Raw genomic sequence first — 21,497 nt, 5'->3', positions numbered from 1 at the left:
TCAACACACAATGCAGGATTCTTCAGTCTGGTTTACTGGCCTTACGCTTTCTGCCTTGAAGGTTTCTTGAAAGTAACAGCATCTTGCCGAAAAGGTCAACGGTACTTCACTTCTTAGTTTCCTGTCTTTCTCCCCTCATTCAGCTGCCGACTCGAAACTGTTGTACCTTCATGTGCTTTGCCTCACTCAGAGTGTGCTGTCATGCTCGCCTTTTATCCATGTGGGGAAGTTTAATGGAAGTCAGGTGTGAGTGATTGTCAGTAATTGCCTGACCCTGCCTGACTATAGTAGTGGGACATGTCAGGTACATGGCTCGGGTGTGAGTCTGTTTTCTCCCAGAGCGGGCTGTCCATGTGAAAGTGTTTGCGCAGGAAAAGGGGCGGGGGCTAGAGTTTCCATATATCCTACCTGGTAGGAAGGTAAACATGTTACAGGGAGGAGAGGGATACTGCGTCTCGCCATCCAGTGTCCCACTCCCAGAAGACCCCTCACCCAGGTGATCCTCCCCCACTGGTCTCACCCCCAGGGTCTGGATCCAAAGGCGATGGGCGTGCCCTGGCCATCTGAGAGAGAGAGAGAGATCTGCAGGAACTAGCAGGTGAGACACCTTGTGGTTTCCGACACAGTTACATATACCGTGCAAAGTAGTAACAACTTAGCCCCAAGATCCAGTGCACAAGACATTATGAGCAGCATACGCTTCCTCCTCCTCCCCATTATGTCGTTGCATGCTAACATAACCGCAAGCTCCAGCGCCTACAGCACCCAGTCAATAAGTCGAGCCCACTGGCTACCTGACTTGCGATATCAGTGTACCCTGGCTATCCTCCGACACTCCTACCGCCAATGTCTCATTCAAGTACATGCTGACATCGGTGGAGGTCGCCGGTAAGCTCTCCCGAGTGGTCCCACGCGCTCTGCCAGTCCTCAGAGCCAGTCTGGACAACCAACACCAACTAGAAATGGGCTTCTAAAAAAACGACTTGTACATTACCTCCACGTCCCTCTTCCTCGTCCCAGTACTTACCTTTGAGTATGTTCATGCTCACTGGAATTCTTTTTTCTAGCTGGCCTCCTCTGACCCTGCCCTCTCAGGAGGTATAACCTCCCATTCATCCAATACAAGGCAGTTCTTTTGTTCCTGCTGGAACTCTAGGATCCTCTTGGTGCAGGGCTCTCAAGGAGTAATGGCTGGTGCCCCATGCCCAGCACCTCCTCTGCGGGTCTTGGTCAGTGCTGGTGTTCCTGCTGGCCTCCTGCGGGGCTCTGTAGCCCGGCAACGTTTTCCTCTTGTAACTAGGGTGTGCCCGTTGGTTTCTTGTTGATGTGCTTCCAGTTGCGGTGAGCATCTACACCGGGCTGGGGGTTTCTGTGCCCCGCCCGGTGTGTCCGGTGAGTATGCTGGGGTTGAGGGTGGTTGCAGGGCCTCTGTTCCTCCCTGCTTTCTGGTTGTAGTTGGTGGCGGGGTGCTCTGGTTGTGGTGAGCGGTGTTGATGGGCTGTGGGCTCCCACTGCTCCTGGACTGTGGGCCGCCTCCTGGGCAGTGGTTGGTGGTGGGCAGTCTGCTAGCATGCAGTGCGAGGGCCACGTGCCCCCTTCGTGTTCCTTCCTTTTCGGAGGCCGGCAGTGGGCGGGCCGTGGGTTCCTGCTGCTCTGGTGTCTAGGATTGTGTGGGTGGAGCGGGACACTGGCCACCTTCTATGGGGCCGCGAGCTCCCGCCTCTCACGACGCTGTGGAGGGTTGCCTTGGCTTTGGCCGCAGTGCTGTCCCAGCTCTTCCCCTGTCAGGGGTGGGGCTTGTTGGTACTTCCTTTGGTTGCTGTGGCTACGAGGACCTTCTTGCGGCACTGGTCACAGGAGTGTGCTGCGTTGTTCTGGGGCCGTTTGGATATGGGTGAACACATGGGAAGGTGGAACCGTGCCGTGTGTGCCTCTTCTTCCTCCGCACTGCCCGAAATAGATTGTGGCTGCCTCTGCTCCTGGGGTTTCTCGCATAGCCCTTCTAGCCTTGTTTGTTGGTTTTATGGTATCCTGTGCTGCCTCTGGTGTCTCTGCGGTTTCGGGTGCCTGCTGTTGTGGTCGAGGTAGTGGGGCCCGCTCTTCACCGTTATACTGGTTCGCCCGTGCTGGGTCTTCCATTGATCTCTGTCATTTGGTCCAGGATCCTTCAAGTGTAGGCCAGATTGGAAAGGTTCTCCATGTCCTGTTTTGTGGCTGGGGTGTACCCTCTCCTGGGTGCGGTGACCCGCCGGCCTCCTATGGTGGGCGTTGATGGCATTCTGGCCAACCTTGTGGGCCGTTCGTCCATGTCTGCTGTGGTGGCTGCGGTCAGGGTCCCGGGGGACTGGAATGTGGTTTCTGCCTTCAGGAAGTCCTGTGTGGGGTCCCATCTGGCTTTACGGGCCTGCCCCTATGGGTCCTCTGCCATGTTTATGGTGTTGGCTGGCTTTCGTGGTCGGCAGCGGACCTAGGAGGGTAGTCCTGGCTGTTCCCAGCTCCTGCCTGTCATGCTGCACCAGGCCATGTTTCCGTGGTCCTTTCCGTTGTCCTGGTCCCACCCCATAAGCCTTGGAAGTCCTGGCACCCTGTATTGGTTGGTGGGGGCGTTTGTCTCACTTTTCGCGGGCATGGGTCTGGTTGGTCTCCGACTCCTGGGCTCGGTCCCCGGTTAGCTTGGGGTAACAGCTGGGTTTTGTCCCCCCCCTCCAAAATCTGGTCTCCTAGGCCTTCTCTGCTTGTGGGCTGCATCACTGGTGCTGTTGGGGCAGTTGGGGTCCAGCTTCTATTCCTGTGCGTTTCTGGTCCCCAAGCCTCAGGGTCTCTCCTTTCATCTTGTCGACCTGCAGCAGCTGGTTGCCTTGGTTCAATCATGACGCTTCGGAATGAAGACCCTCCAGTCTGTCTTTCTGGCGGTATCATAGGGGGGGGTGGATGGTTTACTGCATCCTACAGGATGCCTGCTGCCTTGTCCTGATCTGCCAGAGTTTTCAGCGGTTCCCTGGGTTTGCTGTGGGGAAGGCTCGTTTTCGGTTCTGTGTTCTGCCCTTCGGTCACGCGTCGGCTCCTCAGGTCTTCATAGCGCTCTTGGCTCCCCTGGTGGCATCTTTTACGCCTGGCCGGAATTGTGGTGTCCCAATTCTTGGTCAATTGGTTGTTCTGGGCTGGCTCCTGGCATCGGATGGTGGTCCGTATTCATCTTGACTGCCATAACCTGGTCCAGTAGGGGTTACTACTCAATCTTCCAGAGTCACACTTGTCTCCCTCGCTGTGTCTTCAATTCATCGGGGCCCGTTTCTGCCCTTTGCATTGTCCACAAGGATTTCTGGGGCCTGGGTCCACAATACCTCCAACTCTCCCTCCGTAAATACATTCCTACTCGAGCTCTTCACTCCTTCACCTCCAGCTCCCTCAGGGTCAGTCACTTCTTCAAGCAACGAGTTGGGGGTAGATCCCTTTCCTCGGCTGGGGCCTCCCTCTGGAACAACCTCCCTGCCTCTCTGAAACTCGAGGAGAGCCATCTTTGGTTCTGGAAGCACCTCAAGACCTTCCTCTTTGCTTCTGCCTTTGCTCTTTCCTCTCCCCTGCTAATCTGTCTGCTTTAGCACCAGGCACCTGGTTACCCTCCGATTTCAGGCACAGATCCCTGCCCTCCAGCCATACACCCGCACTGCTGCCTGGCTATCCCCTGCACTTGGGTCTGTATCTGCAACCCTACAGTCCCCTTCTAGCACTTATTAGACACCCGTTGTCTACACCTTATTCTCGCACTTACCACCTGCTTGCTGCACTAACTGTTGTTGTTCTATCGCGTGTTCAGCACTTTCGACACTCGCTACCCCTCGCACTTTCCCCCTTCCTCTCCCTTGCACTTGCAAATTTTCAATGTCACTGGGCATAGTAAGATTGTTGTTTTGTCTTCCCTTGTTTCCCCTGCCTTGCCTCGTCGCGCTCTGAAACACTTGAGTATGGGCGCGATAGAAATAAAATATATCAATATCATATCACCAGCGTGGGGTTGGTTCGCCTTCCCCTGGCTCGGGCCTCCCGATGCCTGTTGCTCCTGAGGGTTCTCTGTCACAGATCTGGGGCGTCTGCTGGGACCCTTTTGTGTCTCCGGGGTCACATGGCTTCCTATGTTTTTGTGGTCCCCTGGGCCTGGCTGCTTTTGGATCCCTAGATTTGCCACCTGCTGTCCCATTGGCGCCCGGCGTCCCTTCTGTGCGACTCCTTGGTACCAATCTCCCCTGCCCTGTGGTCGTCACTTCGCTGGTGGTTGGCCCTGTCCCATCTCCGGAGAGGTGTGCCCTTGTCCCCGGCCTTGTCGTTCATTCTTCTCGCCGGTGGCGTGGGCTGGGGGGTGTCTCTACTGGTCTTGCCTCATCTGGCGAGGTGGTCTCTTCTGGACTTGGGGAAAGTCACCATTAAGAAGCGCGTGGCTGCTGTTCAGCGGGCCCTGGTGGTATTCTAGCCTTCGGTCCAGGGGTTGGATTTCCTGGTTCGGACAGCTGTTACTTCTGCCATGGCTTCTATCGCCCATCTGGGGGGCACGGGTCCCACTCCTTGGGTTTCTTTCTTTGTCCATCGGGTCCTGGGCAGAAGCTCACCTGGTCCATGTTTGGGGGTGGACAATGTCTCTGCAGGCCCTCTCTGCTGGGTGTTTTTGGTCTTGGGGTGTTGGCCCATCTGCCTGTTGGTTTTCTGGTGGTGTGTCAGTGGTTCGGTTGTTCTGGTTGGACCTCTTTGCCTCCTCCTGCAATGCTCTGCTTCCCCGGTTTTGCTCCCGGACTCCTTCCCCGAGGGGCTGGATGCTCATCCTTGGCCAGGCCTTATGCCTTTCCTCTGGTTCCCCTGGTTCAGAGGGTCATCAGCTGGATCAGGGTGTCTCAGGGGGAGTTTATCCTTGTGGTCCGTTACTGGGCTCTGTGGGAGTGGTTCCCATAACTTCTGGAGCTGAGTTTGGCTTCTCCATGGGTGTTGCCCAGTTGGTCATCTCCCATGTGGTGGGCTGTCCACCCTTCTCCTCTCTCGTCCGTTGGGGGTCTGGAACCTGTGTGGTGGGGTCTGCGGGCGTTTGGCCTTTCAGCAGCTGTTGCTGGGTCAGTCCGGCTGGCGCATCAGTTCTCTCTGCTTAATGTCTTCCGCCCGTCATTGAGCCACTTTTCTTTCTTGGTGTTCCCCGAGGGGTGTTCTGGCGCTGGTCTGTGGGCTGCCTCTCCTTTTGCAGTTTCTTCGTGTGGGAGCTGTATGGGGGTTGGCTGTTTCTACTGTCCGTTCTTGGTGGGCAGCCGTTCGGGCCTTTTGGGTTTCCTGGTCCCATCCGGCAGGGGGTTGTGGGGGGAGACTGTGGTTTCGAGGTTATTGATGGGGGTGGCGGACTCTCATTCTTTGGGCCTGGTGGGGGATCCTCCTTGGGATTTCCCTTTGGTCCTGGCTATGTTGCAGTAGCCTCCCTTTGTGCCGCTGGAGGTTGTCGAGCTGCTGTGGTTGTCGCTGAAGTCTACCTTTTTGATTGCGGTTGCTTCTGCTCATCGTCTGGAGGACATTGAGGCTCTTGTGTGTCAGCCTCCATTGCCTGTGGTCCGGGTCGTGGCCTTGGTCCTGCATTATGTCCCTTCCTTTGTGCCTGAGGTCTCCTCTCGGTTCCATCGGTCTCAGTGGGGAGTTCTTCCTGCCTTCTTCCCTGTTCCGTCCTATTCCGAGGAAGAGGGTTGGCATTGCTTGGATTTCAAGCGGGGCGGTCTTGCACTATCTTTCTGGGCCTGTGTCCTTTTGTCTCTCTGGCCACCTCTTGGTGACCTTTGGGGTGGGGGGCTGTGGCCGTGGGGCTCCCACTCCTATGGTCGGCTGCTGGGTTAAGTGCTCGATTGTCCTGACCTGTGTGCCTGCGGACCTCTGCCAGGTGTGGCGGGTCTGGGGTCGGTCCACTAGGGCGCGGTGGCCACCTCGTAGGCTACCTTGCGGGGGTGCCCTAGCTAGACATTTGCTGGGCTGTAGCCTGGGCTGCTACTCACGCCTTCCCAGCTCACCTTGGTGGGGCCCCGGTCCACTTCCTTTGGTGTGGGTGTTCTGGGGGATGTTTCTGATTGTGGGGGTGGCAGGGGTCTGGTCTTCCTGCCTTCTTCGGTTTTGGGTTGGTTTCGCATTGATCTTGGGGTCTGTGTCTTTTGTCGTGTGCCTTCCTTTATCTGCTTTGGTATGACTCAGCAAGTACTGGGACGAGGAAGAGGGACGTGGAAGTAATGCCTGGATTACTTACTGGTAATCTTCATTACTCATAGTCCTACTCTTCCTCGTCCCAGTATGGACTACCCTTCCTTCCTGCCCATCGGTAGAATTTGCCCATGTCTTGGCTTTGGGTTTACTGCCATGTACTGGGTCAGTGGGTGTTATACCTCCTGGGAGAGAAGGGGACAGAGGAGGCCAGCTACAAAAAAAAAAGTTCCAGTGAGCATGAACATATGCACAGGTAAGTACTGGACGAGGAAGAGTAGGACTGGGAGTAATGAAGAGTACCAGTAAGTAATCCGGGTATATCCCATGGTGACAGAAACGCTTCTTAACAGCAGGCAAAGCGACCAACACAACAGCCAAATGCATTTAGAAATCTCTAGCTAGAAAAAGAAGAAACAGTCTTGAAAAGGGACTCATTATAAAATCTGTATGTGCTGGTACCTGAGGGGATTGGTTGCTCTTGGGTCATGGCCCTCATTAGAAGCTGTCAAGGCTCCACATAATAACATTTTTAAGGAATATTTTTTCTTTGCTACTGGATGAGTGGATAAAGAAGTAACCGAAAGCCTCGGGCCTTGACATAGAATTGCCTTTCAGGTGAAGAGGCACAGCCTCGCCTTACAGTATCAAACCGGAATTGCTGACTGTCCGCGGAGACCGTTGCAATCACCTGATGTAATTAACCCGTGAAGTGAAACAAAACGACAAATGGGAGGTTGTACACGGCTTTCAATTTGCCTAAATAATTCATTGTCCTAAACGAAATGCATAATTAGCATGGCTCAAATGACACAAGAAAGTAAACCGTGGGCTGGTAATGTGTAATCCTGTAGTGATTTAGGACAAAGGGCTGGGCCCTACCTGCACCTCTGTGCACACACGGTCTGTGTGCTTTCCTTGTTGCAGCAACCCCGCCCAGGTTTGATTCTTCTTCTTGGGGTGTTTCCTAGAGGCCAAGAGCTGGCGATTTCCACTTGAATCGATTGTTATCTACAAACACACTTGGCATGTCTGCTCTGTATTTTTCCTAGGTGACCTGGAAGGCAGCCAGGTACGGCGGAGGAAGCAGGTGCTGTGAGCTGCCTGCCTGCCTTCAGTGCAGCAAGGGCAACGGGCAGCGCGAGCAGCATAGATGGGAGCTCGGCTGCGGGGGTCTATAGCTGATCGGACTGCTTGCCAGGTGAGTAACGGAGGCGGGGGGAATTTTCTGAGGGCAGCCCCCTCGCCCCCCAACTAAACCTTGATTTTAAGAAAAAGTGGGCTGCTTTCTCTGTTACAGACAGACTCTTGTTGCAGTAATGTATACTATGGTGGCATAAGGGGAACAGTGTTGGGAAGTTTTAGGTCGCGTGACTTTTAAACGTGTCCAGTTGACTTTATATCGGGGGCCTGCCTTCCTTGTTTGTGTACGCTGTCACATTTTGTTTGTCATCATCCTTCAATGTAATGCGTGTTTTGTGTTTTCTTCTGACGAACGTTGCTTCGTAAATGCCCGAATGCGTTTTTGTTGAATTATGTGCCACTCGTCGCACACAAGATCACTACTTTATAGTGTGGACGGGGCATGGGATTGGTTCAGACACTGATGAAAAAGTGGCCCACGAGCGCAAATTATTAATTTTGTGCCAAATTGTTTGATTAATAGCCCAGAGTAATGTTTTTAAAATGCCTTCCAAATTTAGCATTTTGAATAATAATGGCTAATCCCCCACACTCCTGTCTTGTCATATAATTAAGTAACACTGTTATGTTATCAGAATGTATTCCGTGCCCGGGTGCCCCACTGCTATGTTTATTGTCTCCAGGAGCTCTGGTGGATCTGAAGGTGGCAGTGGGCGTGGTAGGGCCTTTGTTGGGATGGGACTGGGGGGTAGCTTTGCTGTTGTGTTGATGCGTGCGGATCAGAAGTACCCAGAGCTCTGTGCGTAGGTCTGATTCTAAGTGCCATGCGAGGAAGCAAAGAGGCCTTTGTGCCTAGTGGGAAGGCCCAGGCTGCTAGGATTCATTTGCCGGGAATCTTAACATACCAGTTGATTTTATAGTTGTAGCATTTTGCTGTATCATGTCTGCTCTGCTGGGACGGTTATCCTAGCTCCTCAAAGTGACCGAGATTTATAGGTGGCGCCTTATTGTCTATAAACACATATTATTCAATTTATATTTCAGTGACTTAGTTGGTACGTGCACTATGTGCTCTATGAAAATCCCGGAAGTGGGTACCCCCGTGTGACATTTCGCTTATTGTGCCATTTGGTTAAGGTTCTTGAGAGGATCGGTCCTGGTGTATACACTTGAGGGGGCCGGTGCCTCCCACAGTAGACAAAGACAGCGGCTGGCCCCGGATGAGAGTGGGAGATCATGGGGTGCAGTGGAAGGCACAGGGAGCCTGGTTTGCGAGTGAAGTTCAGAGAAAGAGGGCAGCGTCCTGGCGGAGGTCTATAGGAATCACCCAGCAAGCCAAGCGGACACAGTGCAGTATCCATTAGCTTGCCATGCGGATTACGCTGGGCGGCAGGAGGCAAACCTACAGAGGCGCACTCATTGCATTGGAAACCAGAGGGCCAAATTCCAGTGGGGCACCAGGGACCAAAACCTCAAGGGGGGGGGGTTATTGCAGAGGGCGCACAGGAGCAACATTACAATGGGACATATGGGGTAAACCCAGCAGGCAGAAACACAGTGGGACACCTAGGAGTGGTAAAGGATGAGCTAGAAAATGGAATGTTGAGCAGGATTGTGAGCGGGGCAAATAAGCAAGTCAGTATAGCAAGGGACAACGAGGCCTAGCAACGCGTGATGAGGGCATGACCAGGCATAACAAAGCTTTAGAAGCAGTGGCGTCGCCAGGAATCACATGTAGGAGGCGCAGAGAGGGTCCCTAAGACAAAAGTGGGGGTGGGAGGGGGCCTATGAAAGGTAATGTGTGATGTCACAAGCACTCCTACAGAGAGGCTTTTGTGCACACCAACTACACACACCACCTCCCCTTCCACCAGAATGCAGACCCAAGACCATTCAGTGACTAATGGCCCCTCATTAGCAGTTTCGTGCACTGCATTCTGATGGGAGAGGATGCAAGCTGACAACTTTTCACCTTACTTGGGTTTTGGGGAGGGCAAACCTTTTGGCACAACTTCCCAGGGAAGTGCCATCTCAGAAACGTGCATGTTGTTGGCGCCCTGGCCAGGTGTAATTTTTAAAGACAACCTGCTTGCCACTAAAACTAAAAAGTGATGGCTAGAAGATTTTGTTGACGAATCATAACCACTAGCGTTAGTCTAGGCAACCTTCCCCACCACGCATTGGTGGCAGAACCAAGACTGGTTTTTGCAACTGGCTGTTCCTCATCTGCAAAGGGGCTGAAAGAAAAAAAACTGCAGCACGGAAGGTTGCCCAGAGCAAAAGGTAGAGGTCAGGATTTATTCAAAGCCTTTCATCCATGAATTCCGTAGTGCATACCCGTCCCCTATTCCCGCCGCCACTACACAAAACCCCAGGTGCATTACCTTGGTTTTACTCTGGTTTCTCTTCCAGGATTCCATTAGTCACATATGAACCCTTAGTCTTCATCTAGCCTCAGGAAGTCAAACTCGCAGTTTAGATAATTTGAATATAATTTGTAAAGTACCTCAGTGGTTGATGGATCTGTTGTGAAGCTGCAGGTTTGTATCTTATACGTCAAGCAAATAATCTTTCTGAGGCTGATACAATGAGTAATATTGAGTTGGGTCATGCCGAAAAATCCTGCTAGTGGCCTAAAGCCCTAGCGGCAGGTTTACCCACTCCCCCAGTAGGAAAACGTGGGAGCAGCAGACAGCACCCACTGGTCCTGGATGATGGGAGAGAGGAGAGAAAAGATGAAGCAATATGTGGAAGGTAGCAAGCCTCAGGATTATGCAGGCAGTAGCAGTGCCTCTTCTCCTCCACCAACCCACTGGCAGCTAAACATCATGCCCATTGCCCCTAGGCTGAATATTGTAATTTTTAAAAAAATGTTTTTGCGGGTGGGGGGAACTGAGAGTAAATAAGACTGGCAATCTCTTTGCACTTTCAAGGTCCGCCCCCCCCTTTCCAAATCAAATATTGTAGTTTATTTATTTTACTTTTCTGTGAAAGTTGAATAAGACGTTTGGTCCAACTCGCGCATGCCACAAAGCCACCTAGTGGCCATCACTGGAAGATGACCTCCAGTTCAGAGCCATGTGAGCAAAGCATTGCGAGTATGCACATTACTTCAAATGTAAGCTTTTTGCTCCAACATTCTTTCTTGCAGGTCAGGGCGTTATTATACATGGCTTCTTCAACCGAAGAAACAGTTCCCGAGGCTACAGACAACTGTATACTGGTTTCACCCCTATTAGGGCTCATCAGCGCAATATATCCTGATTGCCTTCTAGTTGAAGCTTTGGAATCATGGATAGCAAAAGAAACTGCCACCTGAAATATGAAAGAAGAAAAAGCCACTTATTTATTTTTGCATTTATAGCAGCGCAGCAAACCACCAGGTATCAGGACTCTACTTACAGTAAGTGCGCAGTGAGATAATACAAGGGCATGACCACTCATATGGTTACAAACCTACGGTAGATCTTCGGCACATAAACTGGGGGAGCCATGCCTCCTGGAACAGGGGACGCTGCCAGTGTAAAGAAAAGCATGAGTTACAAATTTACAGTAGGTGCACAGCCTGGGAAAGCCACGCCTCATGGTACGGGGGGCTACATCAGATATGCAGATACAGGTAGGTAAAAAATGTCCTTTTTATATTTATTGGACATTTGTATTTCGACAGGTGCTTCCCGGTGCCACAGGATGAGATGGGGTGGGGCGGCACGGGAAATCTTAAGAATACAACAAAGAGCGTTACATTGGCCCTGTGCGCCATCGGTAAGGCTGCACAATTTGGAGAGCCTCACCTCATGGTGTGGGGGGGCGGGCTACATCAAGTATGCAGTTACAGGTAGGAAAAAAGTCACATTGGTAAGGGTGCATCATTGGAGAGCCTCACCTTGTTGTAATGGTTTGAGAAGCAACCCTCAACATAGGGAGTTCCTTCCCTCCCCAAAGGTATCACACAACAAACTGTTTAGTTTTATTCTTTGTTCATCCCTATTTGAGGTACATATCGCGCCCCTTTGATCTCTCCCACTGTGTCACCAATGAGCCACGGACCAGGCCAGTGTACAGAAAGTATATTTATTTGAATTACAGGTACTAGAGATCGCACTAAAAGTACAAACGCCCCTGCTTTGTAGCTCACAATTAAAGTTTTTACATATATCACAGAAGTTGGTTGTGAAAAACTAAAATCACATTACTTTATACATATTTCAATTCAAGAAAGAATCAACACTGGTCAAAGAACAAAATCAATTTACATATGCAGTGCTGTGCAATTTCGATTTTCCAGCGCGCTTAACAAGGCTAGCAGTTTGACTTACAGATTTGTACGGATACATATGGCCATTATTTCACCCACACCTTTGCTTTGAAATAAACACAGGGTGATTTAGCAGTTTGATTTACAGACCCCCGTCCCCTCCACTTAAAGGCCTGTGTTGCGGAAGCTGGCAGTTTAGGGATTTTTTTAGTTTGGGGACAAGAACACCCCTCTTTCTTAAAGAAGTTGGGGCCAACAGGATAAATAGGGTTACCTAATTACATTACAGGCTATAGTTTTCAGCGTACACTAGGAATGAGCTTTGTTAATTTTGAATGTTAACAAAAATCTCCTCTTGCTGTTTGACCTTTTACCTTTTTGGACAGGAGGGTGGCTTGGGATTCAGTGCCCACCAGAGCTGATAATTCACACTGACCCTGCACCTTGACTGGCGCATAGAATCAGCCTTCTTTCTTCACCGGGGTGCAACGAAAGTGTGAGTTATTTGCCCGCCCGTTGGTCATTTTCTTAATATTGAACTCCGACACTGGGAGACTTTGGGTGATTTTTTTTTTGTGTCGAAGATCGGGAATCTGTAAAGAACATTTTCAACTAACAATGGGCAGATTTGGGGAATACTCTTTCTCCCCCGATTCTTTGCTGTCGCCCTTTACCTGGAGGCAGTTCTTATAACTTGTTAGGGGGAGGACAATACCATTTCTGTCTTGTCTGGTTCACATATTTGGGGTAGAATAGTTTCTGGGTCGGTCTCCATACTTGCCCTTTCCCAATCAGGGTCTTTGGGAGCCCCCCCTGTTTCTGAAGGAGAATGCCTGCTTACCTGAATCCTTCAGGGAAGCTTCTCTTTCAAACGGGATAATCATGAGCTCCTCCACAAAGCAGGTTCTTCTTTGGCCTGTCCTACTTACCCTTTGCTCTTTGGGTTCTGACTTTTCGGGGGTAGAAGTGTCACTTTCAGGCTGAAAGGTTTCTAGGAGTTCTGTCTGGGTGAGAAGCTTCCTCTAGGGCTTTGCCCCCATCTCGGGAACCTGTGGTTTGCCAGACATTTCCTCTCGTAATTTCCCCCCCACCCCAAGACATCAGCCCTGGAAGTTGGGGAATTCTGGGAAGCAGAATTGGGTTGAGGGTTGTACTGAGCCCTTGGCATGCGCCCCGGATCGTTGGTCAGTTGATGGACCTGTCGCTCCAACTGCAAGACCTGCCCGGCTAACTCCAGGCCTTCTGCACGGCTCTGGTTTCTCATTTCATCTCTAAAACTCAGGACATCCTGTCCTCTCTCTCTTCCTCGCCCCCCTCCTCCCTCTACTCCCTGCTCTTCCTCTGGCCCTTCCCTTGCCCACCTCTCCTCCCTTCATCTCTGCCTTTCCGCTGTTCACCCCAGACAAGGTTTCGAGACAAATCCGATCTACGAAAGTCTCGTCAAAACAGGTTCATCCCTGTTCCTCCAAAACCATCAAGGACCACGTTGACTCCCTGGCTCCTGCCGACTTCCGTAACCACTCCTTCGCCACTGGAGTCTTCCCATCCCCCCTGAAGCACTCCCATGTGCACCCTCTTCTTAAGAAACCCTCTGCCGACCTGTCCTGCCTGGCTAACTATCGCCCAATCTCCATCAATCCTTTCCTGGGCAAACTCTTGGAAAAGCTGGCCATCTCCCAGCTTAATCTTCACACTGAATCTTTTGGGTGTCTTAATGACCATCAGCCTGGCTTCAGAGCTGCCAGAAGCGCAGAAACTGCTCTACTGAACATCTGTGAAGACCTGCCCTCCAACCTTGATTCCAGCACCCCTGTGTCCTCATCTTACTTGATCTCTATTCTGTCTATTGACACGGTCAACCATGCCACCCTGCTCAACCGTCTCTGTGACAACCTAGGTATCACCGGTCAGGCCCTGGCGTGGCTGACTTCTTTCCTTTTTGATCGACCCTCCCAAGTCCAACTTGGGTCCTTCCTCTCCCCTCCTCTATCCCTACCTGTGGTGTTCACCAGGGATCTAACCTTTCTCCCTGGCTGTTCAACCGATACCTGGCACTTCTTGCCCACCGCATTGCCGCTCTGCCCCAACTTTCAGTGCTATGCGAATGACACTCAGATCATTTTCAGGCTTTCTCAAACCACCTCCTCTCCTTCTTTCATCTTGGACTATCTGTCTGCTAGCCATGAGTGGTGTGCCACCAATGATCTCTGGCTTAATGCCAGTAAGACTGAGATTCTCCTCATCGGCACACCCGCTCCCTCCTTTCCTGTCCATGTCTTTTGGCCCTCTTCCTGCTCCCACCTGCGAGGCTAAAAACCTCGGGGTCATCTTCGACTCCACACTCTCCTTCTCTCCTCACATCTCTGATCTCTCTAAGAAGTCACACTACCAGCTGCACCTTCTCAGAGGTATTCTTCCTTTCCTCTCTTTCCCCCAGAAGCTCACTGTCTCCAGAGCTCTGGTTCTCTCTAGGCTGGACTATTGCAACAGCCTCTTTCTTAATCTGCCTGCTTCTACTCTCTGCCCTCTGCAACTCACCCAGAACTGGACCGCAAGACTTGTCCTTTGCCTTAAGCCCAGGGATCGTATCTCTCCATGACTGAAATCTCTGCACTGGCTACCAGTGGCTGCGAGGATCAAGTTCAAAACCCTCTGCATTGTACACAAGGCCTTCTGGGACATGGGGCCTAAATACCTTCAACTCTCTTTCTAAATATCTTCCTTCTCGAGCTCATCTGCCTCCAACTCCCTCAGGGTCAATCGCTTCTCCAAGCAACGAGTTGGTGGTAGATCTTTCTTTGGCTGGGGCCTCCCACTGGAACAGCTTCCCTGCTCCCTGAAACTTGAGGAGAACCATCTACGGCCGCGGAAGCACCTCAAAGCCTTCCTCTTTGCTTCTGCTTTCTCTCCTCCTCTCCCCTGCTGAACTCCGGGCTGAAACTGAAATTACACTGGTTTCTTGGTCACCCTCTGATCTCGGGCCCAGGTCCCCTCCCCTGCCATTTGCACACCTGCACTGCCTCTCTTGCAACCCCCGCACTTGGTGACAGTTTCTGTATCCCTACAGTCCCCCTACCAGCACTTGACACCTGATGTCTGCACTTACCCTTGCACTTTGGCAATACCTTTTACCTATTGCTTTATTTATTCTATTATCCCATGTATTGCACTGTCCCCTTCCCCTGCACTTGTGCGATCTGAATGACACCTGGCCTAGTAAGATTGTTGTCTGCGTCTTGCCTCTGTTCCCCCTCCCTTGTCTCGTCGCACCTCCAGGATTGGCTTGGTACCCTTGCACCTAGGGCTTACATAGGTGGCAGGGTCTGAGGGATCATTGTTCTGGGCCCCTGCCTGATTACCATCTGATTGGGCCGGGATGGGGGGAGTCCCTTCTACCTTCCATTTTGCTTGTTGGCAGGAGGGTTACTTTTAGCCCCCTCCCTTCCAGGTCTGAGGGAGGGGTAGTTCTCACCTCTGTCTGCTCTGCAGCAGATGTGTTAGATGGCTTGGGGAGTTTGGGGGTGTTTTTATTCTCAGTGGGCCTTTGTACCTCATAGATCTGGAGGCTTGTTCAATTACCCAATCCAGGGTCCTGGGCTCATGAAAATCGGCACCAGCTGAGTAATTATGTATTTGGGGAGCTCATGGAAATAAGTGGTTATGAACTATTTGCCAGGAAGTCTGAGCAAATGCACGCTTTAGCTCCTGCACAAACTCGCTAGGTGCCTGATCCTCCCTTGTGGGTTTCTGTGTGAGGAAAAATGTTTTTATAATGGCCGCTTTATGGGTGGACCATTTATAATGATCCTGGTCCTCCAGTCCTGCAAACTAACTGGAGTACTACGGTGAAAATGTTAATTTCGCAAATGCGATGCATTTCACATCATTTAATTCAATTTACACTGAATGTTGGTTACAGTTTCTGCACACTCCCTATAGGTGTCTTGGAGTGTAGCAAACAGTTTCTCGCTCTGCCCTGGCTTGAAAATGTTTTTTTAACTCCTTTTTCAGTTGTTCTATGAGACTTTATTTCACATCCAAAATGTGGCTCTGTTGCATTTATCCTTCACTTGTTCTCATGAGTGCTGAGCCTTTTTAGGGCCTCAGTTTGACCCAAGACACTGGCCTCTTTTTTTTTTTTTATTTGCAACTGCTCTTCAGCTAATTGCAAATATAAATGAGCCGTGATCTGAGCAATTTGAATCTGTTCTCACGTATAGTTTGGGTCATGTAAAATGTCTCTAACGCTTTGTGTAACCTCCTATCTTAAAGCCAAATGTCAATTTCTTCTAATGTAAATCATTTTAGCTTGCCTGCTCCTGTCCACTCTCCATGAATGAACAATTTGGTGAGGAGACGTTTCCTGGTATCACACACATCTATGGTAGTGATTTTAAATGACTTTTTGCCATTTTTGTAGAACCGACTTTGCGCAGGGGCTAAAATCACCCTGTTCTCGCTTAATATCCACTCACAATGCCAACTACTCAAACTTAAATTTTCACCTATACACCTCCGTGGAACTCGAGGGTCAAGTCCTTGCAGCACTTTAAGAAAGCAAATATGACTTTCCCTCCACTTTAATTCAATTACATCAAAATAATTAGTCTGTCACAATAATATGATATGTCATTTATAATGCGCCTGTACACAAGTGTTTCTAGGCATGACAAGACAAAGGGAGGACAAGACAAACTATCTTACTTGGCTTTGTCATTCAGATCGTGCAAGTGTGACAGCGCCAAAGGGAAAGTGGAAGTGCAATCAGGGCAGCATTGCTCTGGCTAAGTGCAAGGAGGCAGGGTGCTGTAGAGGTTACAGTTACAGCCACAAGTGCATGGTAGGCCCGGAGGCAGTGCAGAGGAGACTGACCAAGGAGAGCCTGGTACCCAATGACACTCTGGTAGTCAAGCAACCAGTCAGAGCAGCAGACGGGTAGGTCCGCAGGGAAGAGGGAGAGGGAGAGGGGGAAAAAAGAGGAGCACAGAGGCCATTCCAGAGGGAGGCACCTGCAGAGAAGAGGGATCTACCCCCGTCCCCACTCTCTGCCTGGAGAAGCGTTTGACCCGCAGTTAGTTGGAGGTAGCTGTGCGAAGGGCTCGAGAAGGAAGGTGTTTTGGAAGAGAGGGTTGGATGTAGTGCAGACCACGGCCCCAGAAAACCTTGTGGATGATGCAGAGGGTCTTGAACTTGATCCTTGCAGCCACCAGGAGCCAGTGAAGAGATTTCAGGGCTGGAGAGATGAAGTCCCTGGGCTTGAGGCCAAGGATGGGCCTTGCAGTCCTGTCCTGGATAAGTTGCAGACGGCGGAGAGTAGCGGATGGCAGATTGAGAACGAGGCTGTTGCAGTAGGCCCGCCTAGAGTGAACCAGGGCTCTGGAGACCGTGAGCTTCTGGGGGAAGGAGAGGAAAGGAAGAATACCACTGAGAAGGTGCAGCTGGTAATGGGCCTTCTTGGCAAGGTCTGTGATGTGAGGAGAAAGTAGAATCGAAGATGACACCAGGGTTTTTTGCCTCTCGGGAAGGCGAAGGAGGAAGGCGGCCATAGTGAGAGGGAAAGTGGGAGCAGAAGACCCAATGAGAAGGATCTCCGTCTTACTGGCATTAAGGCAGAGATCGTTTGTGGCGCACCAATCCTGAATCGTGGATAGACAGGCAGGAATGAGCGAGGGAGGAGGCTGAGGGGAACCTAAGAGAGCGGAGTGTTATCTGCATAACACTGAAAGTTAGAGGAGAAGGTAGAGATCAGGTGGGCCAAAGGGTCCAAGTAGACATTGAAGAGCAGGGGTGAGCGGATAGAGCCTTGGGGAACAACACATGTGGAGAGGTTGTGGAGAGAAGGGACCCAAGTTGGACCTGCGACGGTCAGTCCGGGAGGAATGAGGTGAACCACTCCATAGCCTGATCCGTGATGGCCAAGTTCTCATGGAGTTGATTGATCAGGATGGCGTGATTGACTGTGTCAAAAGCAGAGGAAAGGTCCAGGAGGATAAGGACAGAATTAAGGCTATAATCAAGACTAGAACACCCTGGTGGTGTTTTCAATTGCGTGATTGGCCAATCTGGGCGCTATACGAACTGGTATAGCCCGCAGATTGATTAAAGCCCAGAAAAAGGTAAGCAAAGCTTACCTACAAGGCGGCAGCACGGTTGTAGTGTGTATCTTAATTAATTACGTTGCGGCTGCCGCCCAAACAGGTCCACTTGCAGCATACCGTTAACTTCAACACAGAACTGAAACAGTTAAAGTTCTGTGTGTGGATTGCAGCCTGGCGTGGCCCCTCCCCATTAAAGAAGAAAACTTCCCTTCGTTTGGACTTGCTGGTAGAATATCCCCCTGTAACGTGTGGGCACCGGCACAACTTCATCCCCCCATTGGTATGAAATGTGGGGGTTTAAAACATTCACTTTGCCCCTCAGAACGCTTTATCCCAGCATTCCCAAACTTGATTACAGGAGCGCGCTGAAACAGCCACGTTATGGGAAAAGAGACATTGGGCTGCAGTAGACTGCTACGAAGGTACAGGAGAAATGCAAGTACCTCACAGCTAGTAATAAAAGCTACAGCCACATAGTAAATATGGGTACAAAAGCTGTATTACAGTTTATAAATGACATTTGACTAATTTCTACTTTAATTAAACATTTCAAATTTATTGTACTTTAATTAAACTCTGAGGGGGTTCTAATAGCTTTAAAGACATGCACCTCGGGCCGTACCAGGCGTTATGCTCCCTCATACTTCGTTAAAGGCCCTCGATTCGCTCGGCTCATTAACTCGGTCTTCAGGGCCCATAACGCTCGGTACGGCCCTCGCTGCAGGTCTATAAATATATATTAGAGAGCAGATCTTCACAGGTGTTCAGGGGAGTAGTTTCTGTGCCTCTGGCTGCTCTGAAGCTGGGCTGATGTCATGGATACGACCAACAGATTCAGTATGTCAGCTTTTCCAGGGGTTTTCTCAGGAAAGGAGTGATAGAGATCGGCTACAGTTTGCCGTACATGTGGGGTCGGCAGAAAGCTTTTTGAGGTGGGGTGCACATTGGAGTGCTTGAGAAGAGAGGTCAAGAAACCAGTGGTGACAGGGTGATTGCAGAAATCGGCCAAGGCTGGAGCGAGGGTGTCTGTGGTCCTTGATCGTTCTGGAGGAGCAGGGGAGCACCTATTCTGATGAGACTTCCATAGATCAGACTTGGCTAAAATTATCGTCGGGTGTTGTCGGAGGAGAAAGCAGCCCAAGGGGGCCGAGAGAGTTGGAGGGAGAGGAAGAGAAGAGTCAGGACAGGATGTCCTGAGTTTTTAGTGGTGAAGTGAGAAGCCATAGCTGTGCAAAGGGCGTGGGAGGGAACAGGAGAGGTAGAGACTGCAGAAGGATTGGCCAGCTCCTTGCAGATTTTAAGGAATTTGGCCATGTTGTTAAGAGGCTGCAGAGGCGCAGGATTGGATGGGGACTCTCTTGGACAGGACAGAGAGTCTGTATTTCCTTTGGAGCAGGCGGCAGGCCAGTTTGTCAAAGGATGCGCCCGAAGCCTGCCCACTTCCTCTCAGCCACCCTGCATAGGGCGGCGAGGTCAGAGTCATACTAGGAGTTGCACTTGGAGGTAGGCTTCAGACGGATTATCATGACAGGGCCAAGGATGTCCAGAGTGTTTGAGATAGAAAGGTGCAAGTTAGAGAGGCCTATGTCAGAGTGTGAGTCAGCAAGTAGAGGCAAAGGTTTCCACTGACACAAAATTCATGTGCCTAATGACAGAGAAAGTAGGTGGCCGTGCTTTGGCGGGCTTTGCCTTGGGGACAGAGTTTCAGGTGAGTGGAAAGCAGAAGGGGCCAGGAGAGAGGAGTGGTGACAGGGTTAGAGAGGGGGATGTCTGAGGCGATGAGAACCTCCAAGGTGTGTCCGGCAGAGGGTAGAATGGAAAGAGGGAGAGTGTCACAGCAATTGGAAGCATTCAGGTGGATGTTGAGGTTTCCTGGCAGGAAACGTTGAGAGGTAGAGGCATGGAGAGAGGAGAAGAGGTCAGCCCTCTCTGAGAGGAAGAGGGCATCATGGCCAGGGGGCCTGTAGATGGTGGCCACAGTCAGAGAGGCTAGGAGAGATAGAGAGCATTTAGACAAGGCATTCAAAGGAGGAGTATGCCTGTGTAGGAATGACAGAAGCAGGGTCCCACTCCGGAAAGATCAATGCTACTCCACCTCCGGGGTAGTTGGTTCTGGGCTCGGAGATAAAATCTTGTAGCCATTAGGGAGGAGAGTGTCAAAAATCGTGACAGAGCTGGCTGTGAACCATGTCTCAGTGAGGGCAAGGACATCCAGGGCAAGTTCTTCGAGTAGTTGGCAGATATCAGGGGAGAGTTTGACAGCAGAACGAGAGTTGAGAGTAGCGACGTGGAGCAGGCTGCCACATTTGAAAGTCTTGCGGGTATGGGGAACAGGCTTGAGGTACACCCGGCGGAAGTGGTAGAGGGGCCAGAGAGTGGGCAGAGGCAGTAGCAGGAGGTGGGATAGTATCCAGAGAGGAGGAGGGAGTGCCAGAGAGGTGCTAGTATGAGTAGCAGGAGAAGGAAGAAGGTTGATCAGATGCGGAAGATGCCTATCAAAATGGAGGAGATTGGGCTGAGGGCCTTCGACCAAGACGGTGCCATTCAGATAGACCTTAATGATGGTCTTGGAGGAGTGGAAGGAGGCCAAGAGGACCTCCCACTGAGTGCCACCATTAATGGGAGAGGAAAAGATAGGAGAGAGACCAAGACCATATTAGGGGTCCACAGGTCTGGCGAGGGAGTGACAAAGAGGCTAGTCTGTCTGGAGGAAGCACTGATGTAGGTATCGGCGATAAAGAGGCCTGGGTTGGAGACCAAGATGTCCCCCCCCTTGAACATCTTCTTTCCAGACTTATTGAGAGGGATAGGATAAGAGATAGAGTGGCAGTTAGACAAGATGGGATGTACGGAAAGCACCATAGGGAGTGCGAGGAGGGGAGTAGGAGTAGGAGTAGGAGGAGGAGGGAGCGAAGGAGTTAAGGAGAGACACAGACCAGTGCCAAAACAACACAGAAGTGCAGAGGGGCTGGGGTGATCACACAATAGAGGACATAAAGGAGGAGCAGATGGGAGATGCCCAACCATACAACGGTACCCCCAGTGGTGTAGGGACCTAGAGAGTGGGAGAGAACCTAATGGGACCCAGTCCACACTACAACAGTAACTATAATGCCAACAAAAAAAAAGAAATTGGATTCCTAAAAAGAGGGGGAAAAGGCCTAGTTATAAACACAGCAGCAATGTAATGTTACTTTCCTAGGGAAATGAAAGGGGTGGCTGAAACAAATTAACTGAGGTGCTAAAGGGTGGTGCGGTAAGCGAAATAGGAATAATTTGAGGGGTGGGTCAGTTTGGTGTAGTGCAGTGATTGCTGCTCCCCTGACCACACCGCACCTACCTGGTTGGTAGCAGCACTTGTCGGGAGTAAAAAATAGCCAGCACGAGCCCCCAATTTGTAACGGTTTATTGAGAGGCCAGCCTCAACGCTGGGGAGTTTCCTTCCCTCCCCAGTCAAGGTGTCGCACAACAAACTGGTTAGTGGATTCTTTGTTCAGCCATATTTCAAGATCATATCATGTCCCTTGAATCCCTCCCCGTGTCACCAATTAGCCACAAACCAGGCCAGTGTACAGAAAGTATATTTATATTTATTTGGATTCCAGGTAATAGAGATTGCACTAAAACTACACACGCCCCTTCTTTGTGGCTCACAATTAAACTTTTTACATAAATAAATCATACAAGTTGGTTAGGGAAAAACACAAATCACAATAGTTTGCTTCATATAGATTTCAATTCAAGAGAGAATGAACACTGGCCAATGAACAATATCAATTTACATATGC

At 50.8% G+C, this 21,497-nt stretch overlaps 1 protein-coding gene across 2 annotated transcripts in view; it reads left to right on the top strand.

Moving 5' to 3' along the window:
- The first annotated feature begins 7,032 nt into the window (after nt 1-7,032).
- TMEM171 (transmembrane protein 171) overlaps nt 7,033-21,497 on the top strand; it is a 183,863-nt gene continuing 169,398 nt past the window's right edge. Inside the window, exons 1-2 of one of the 2 annotated variants that reach the window (XM_069627504.1) lie at nt 7,033-7,150; nt 7,263-7,411. The gene's annotated coding sequence lies outside the window, so the exon portion shown is untranslated. Of the gene's footprint in view, nt 7,151-7,186; nt 7,412-21,497 lie in introns of those variants that run through there. The other variant, XM_069627505.1, reaches the window with a different exon arrangement.

Source organism: Ambystoma mexicanum, chromosome 6p (genome assembly GCF_040938575.1).
Source record: "Ambystoma mexicanum isolate Mex_15411 chromosome 6p, UKY_AmexF1_1, whole genome shotgun sequence".
Lineage (NCBI taxonomy): Eukaryota > Metazoa > Chordata > Amphibia > Caudata > Ambystomatidae > Ambystoma > Ambystoma mexicanum.
This window is presented reverse-complemented; position numbering and strand designations above follow the sequence as displayed.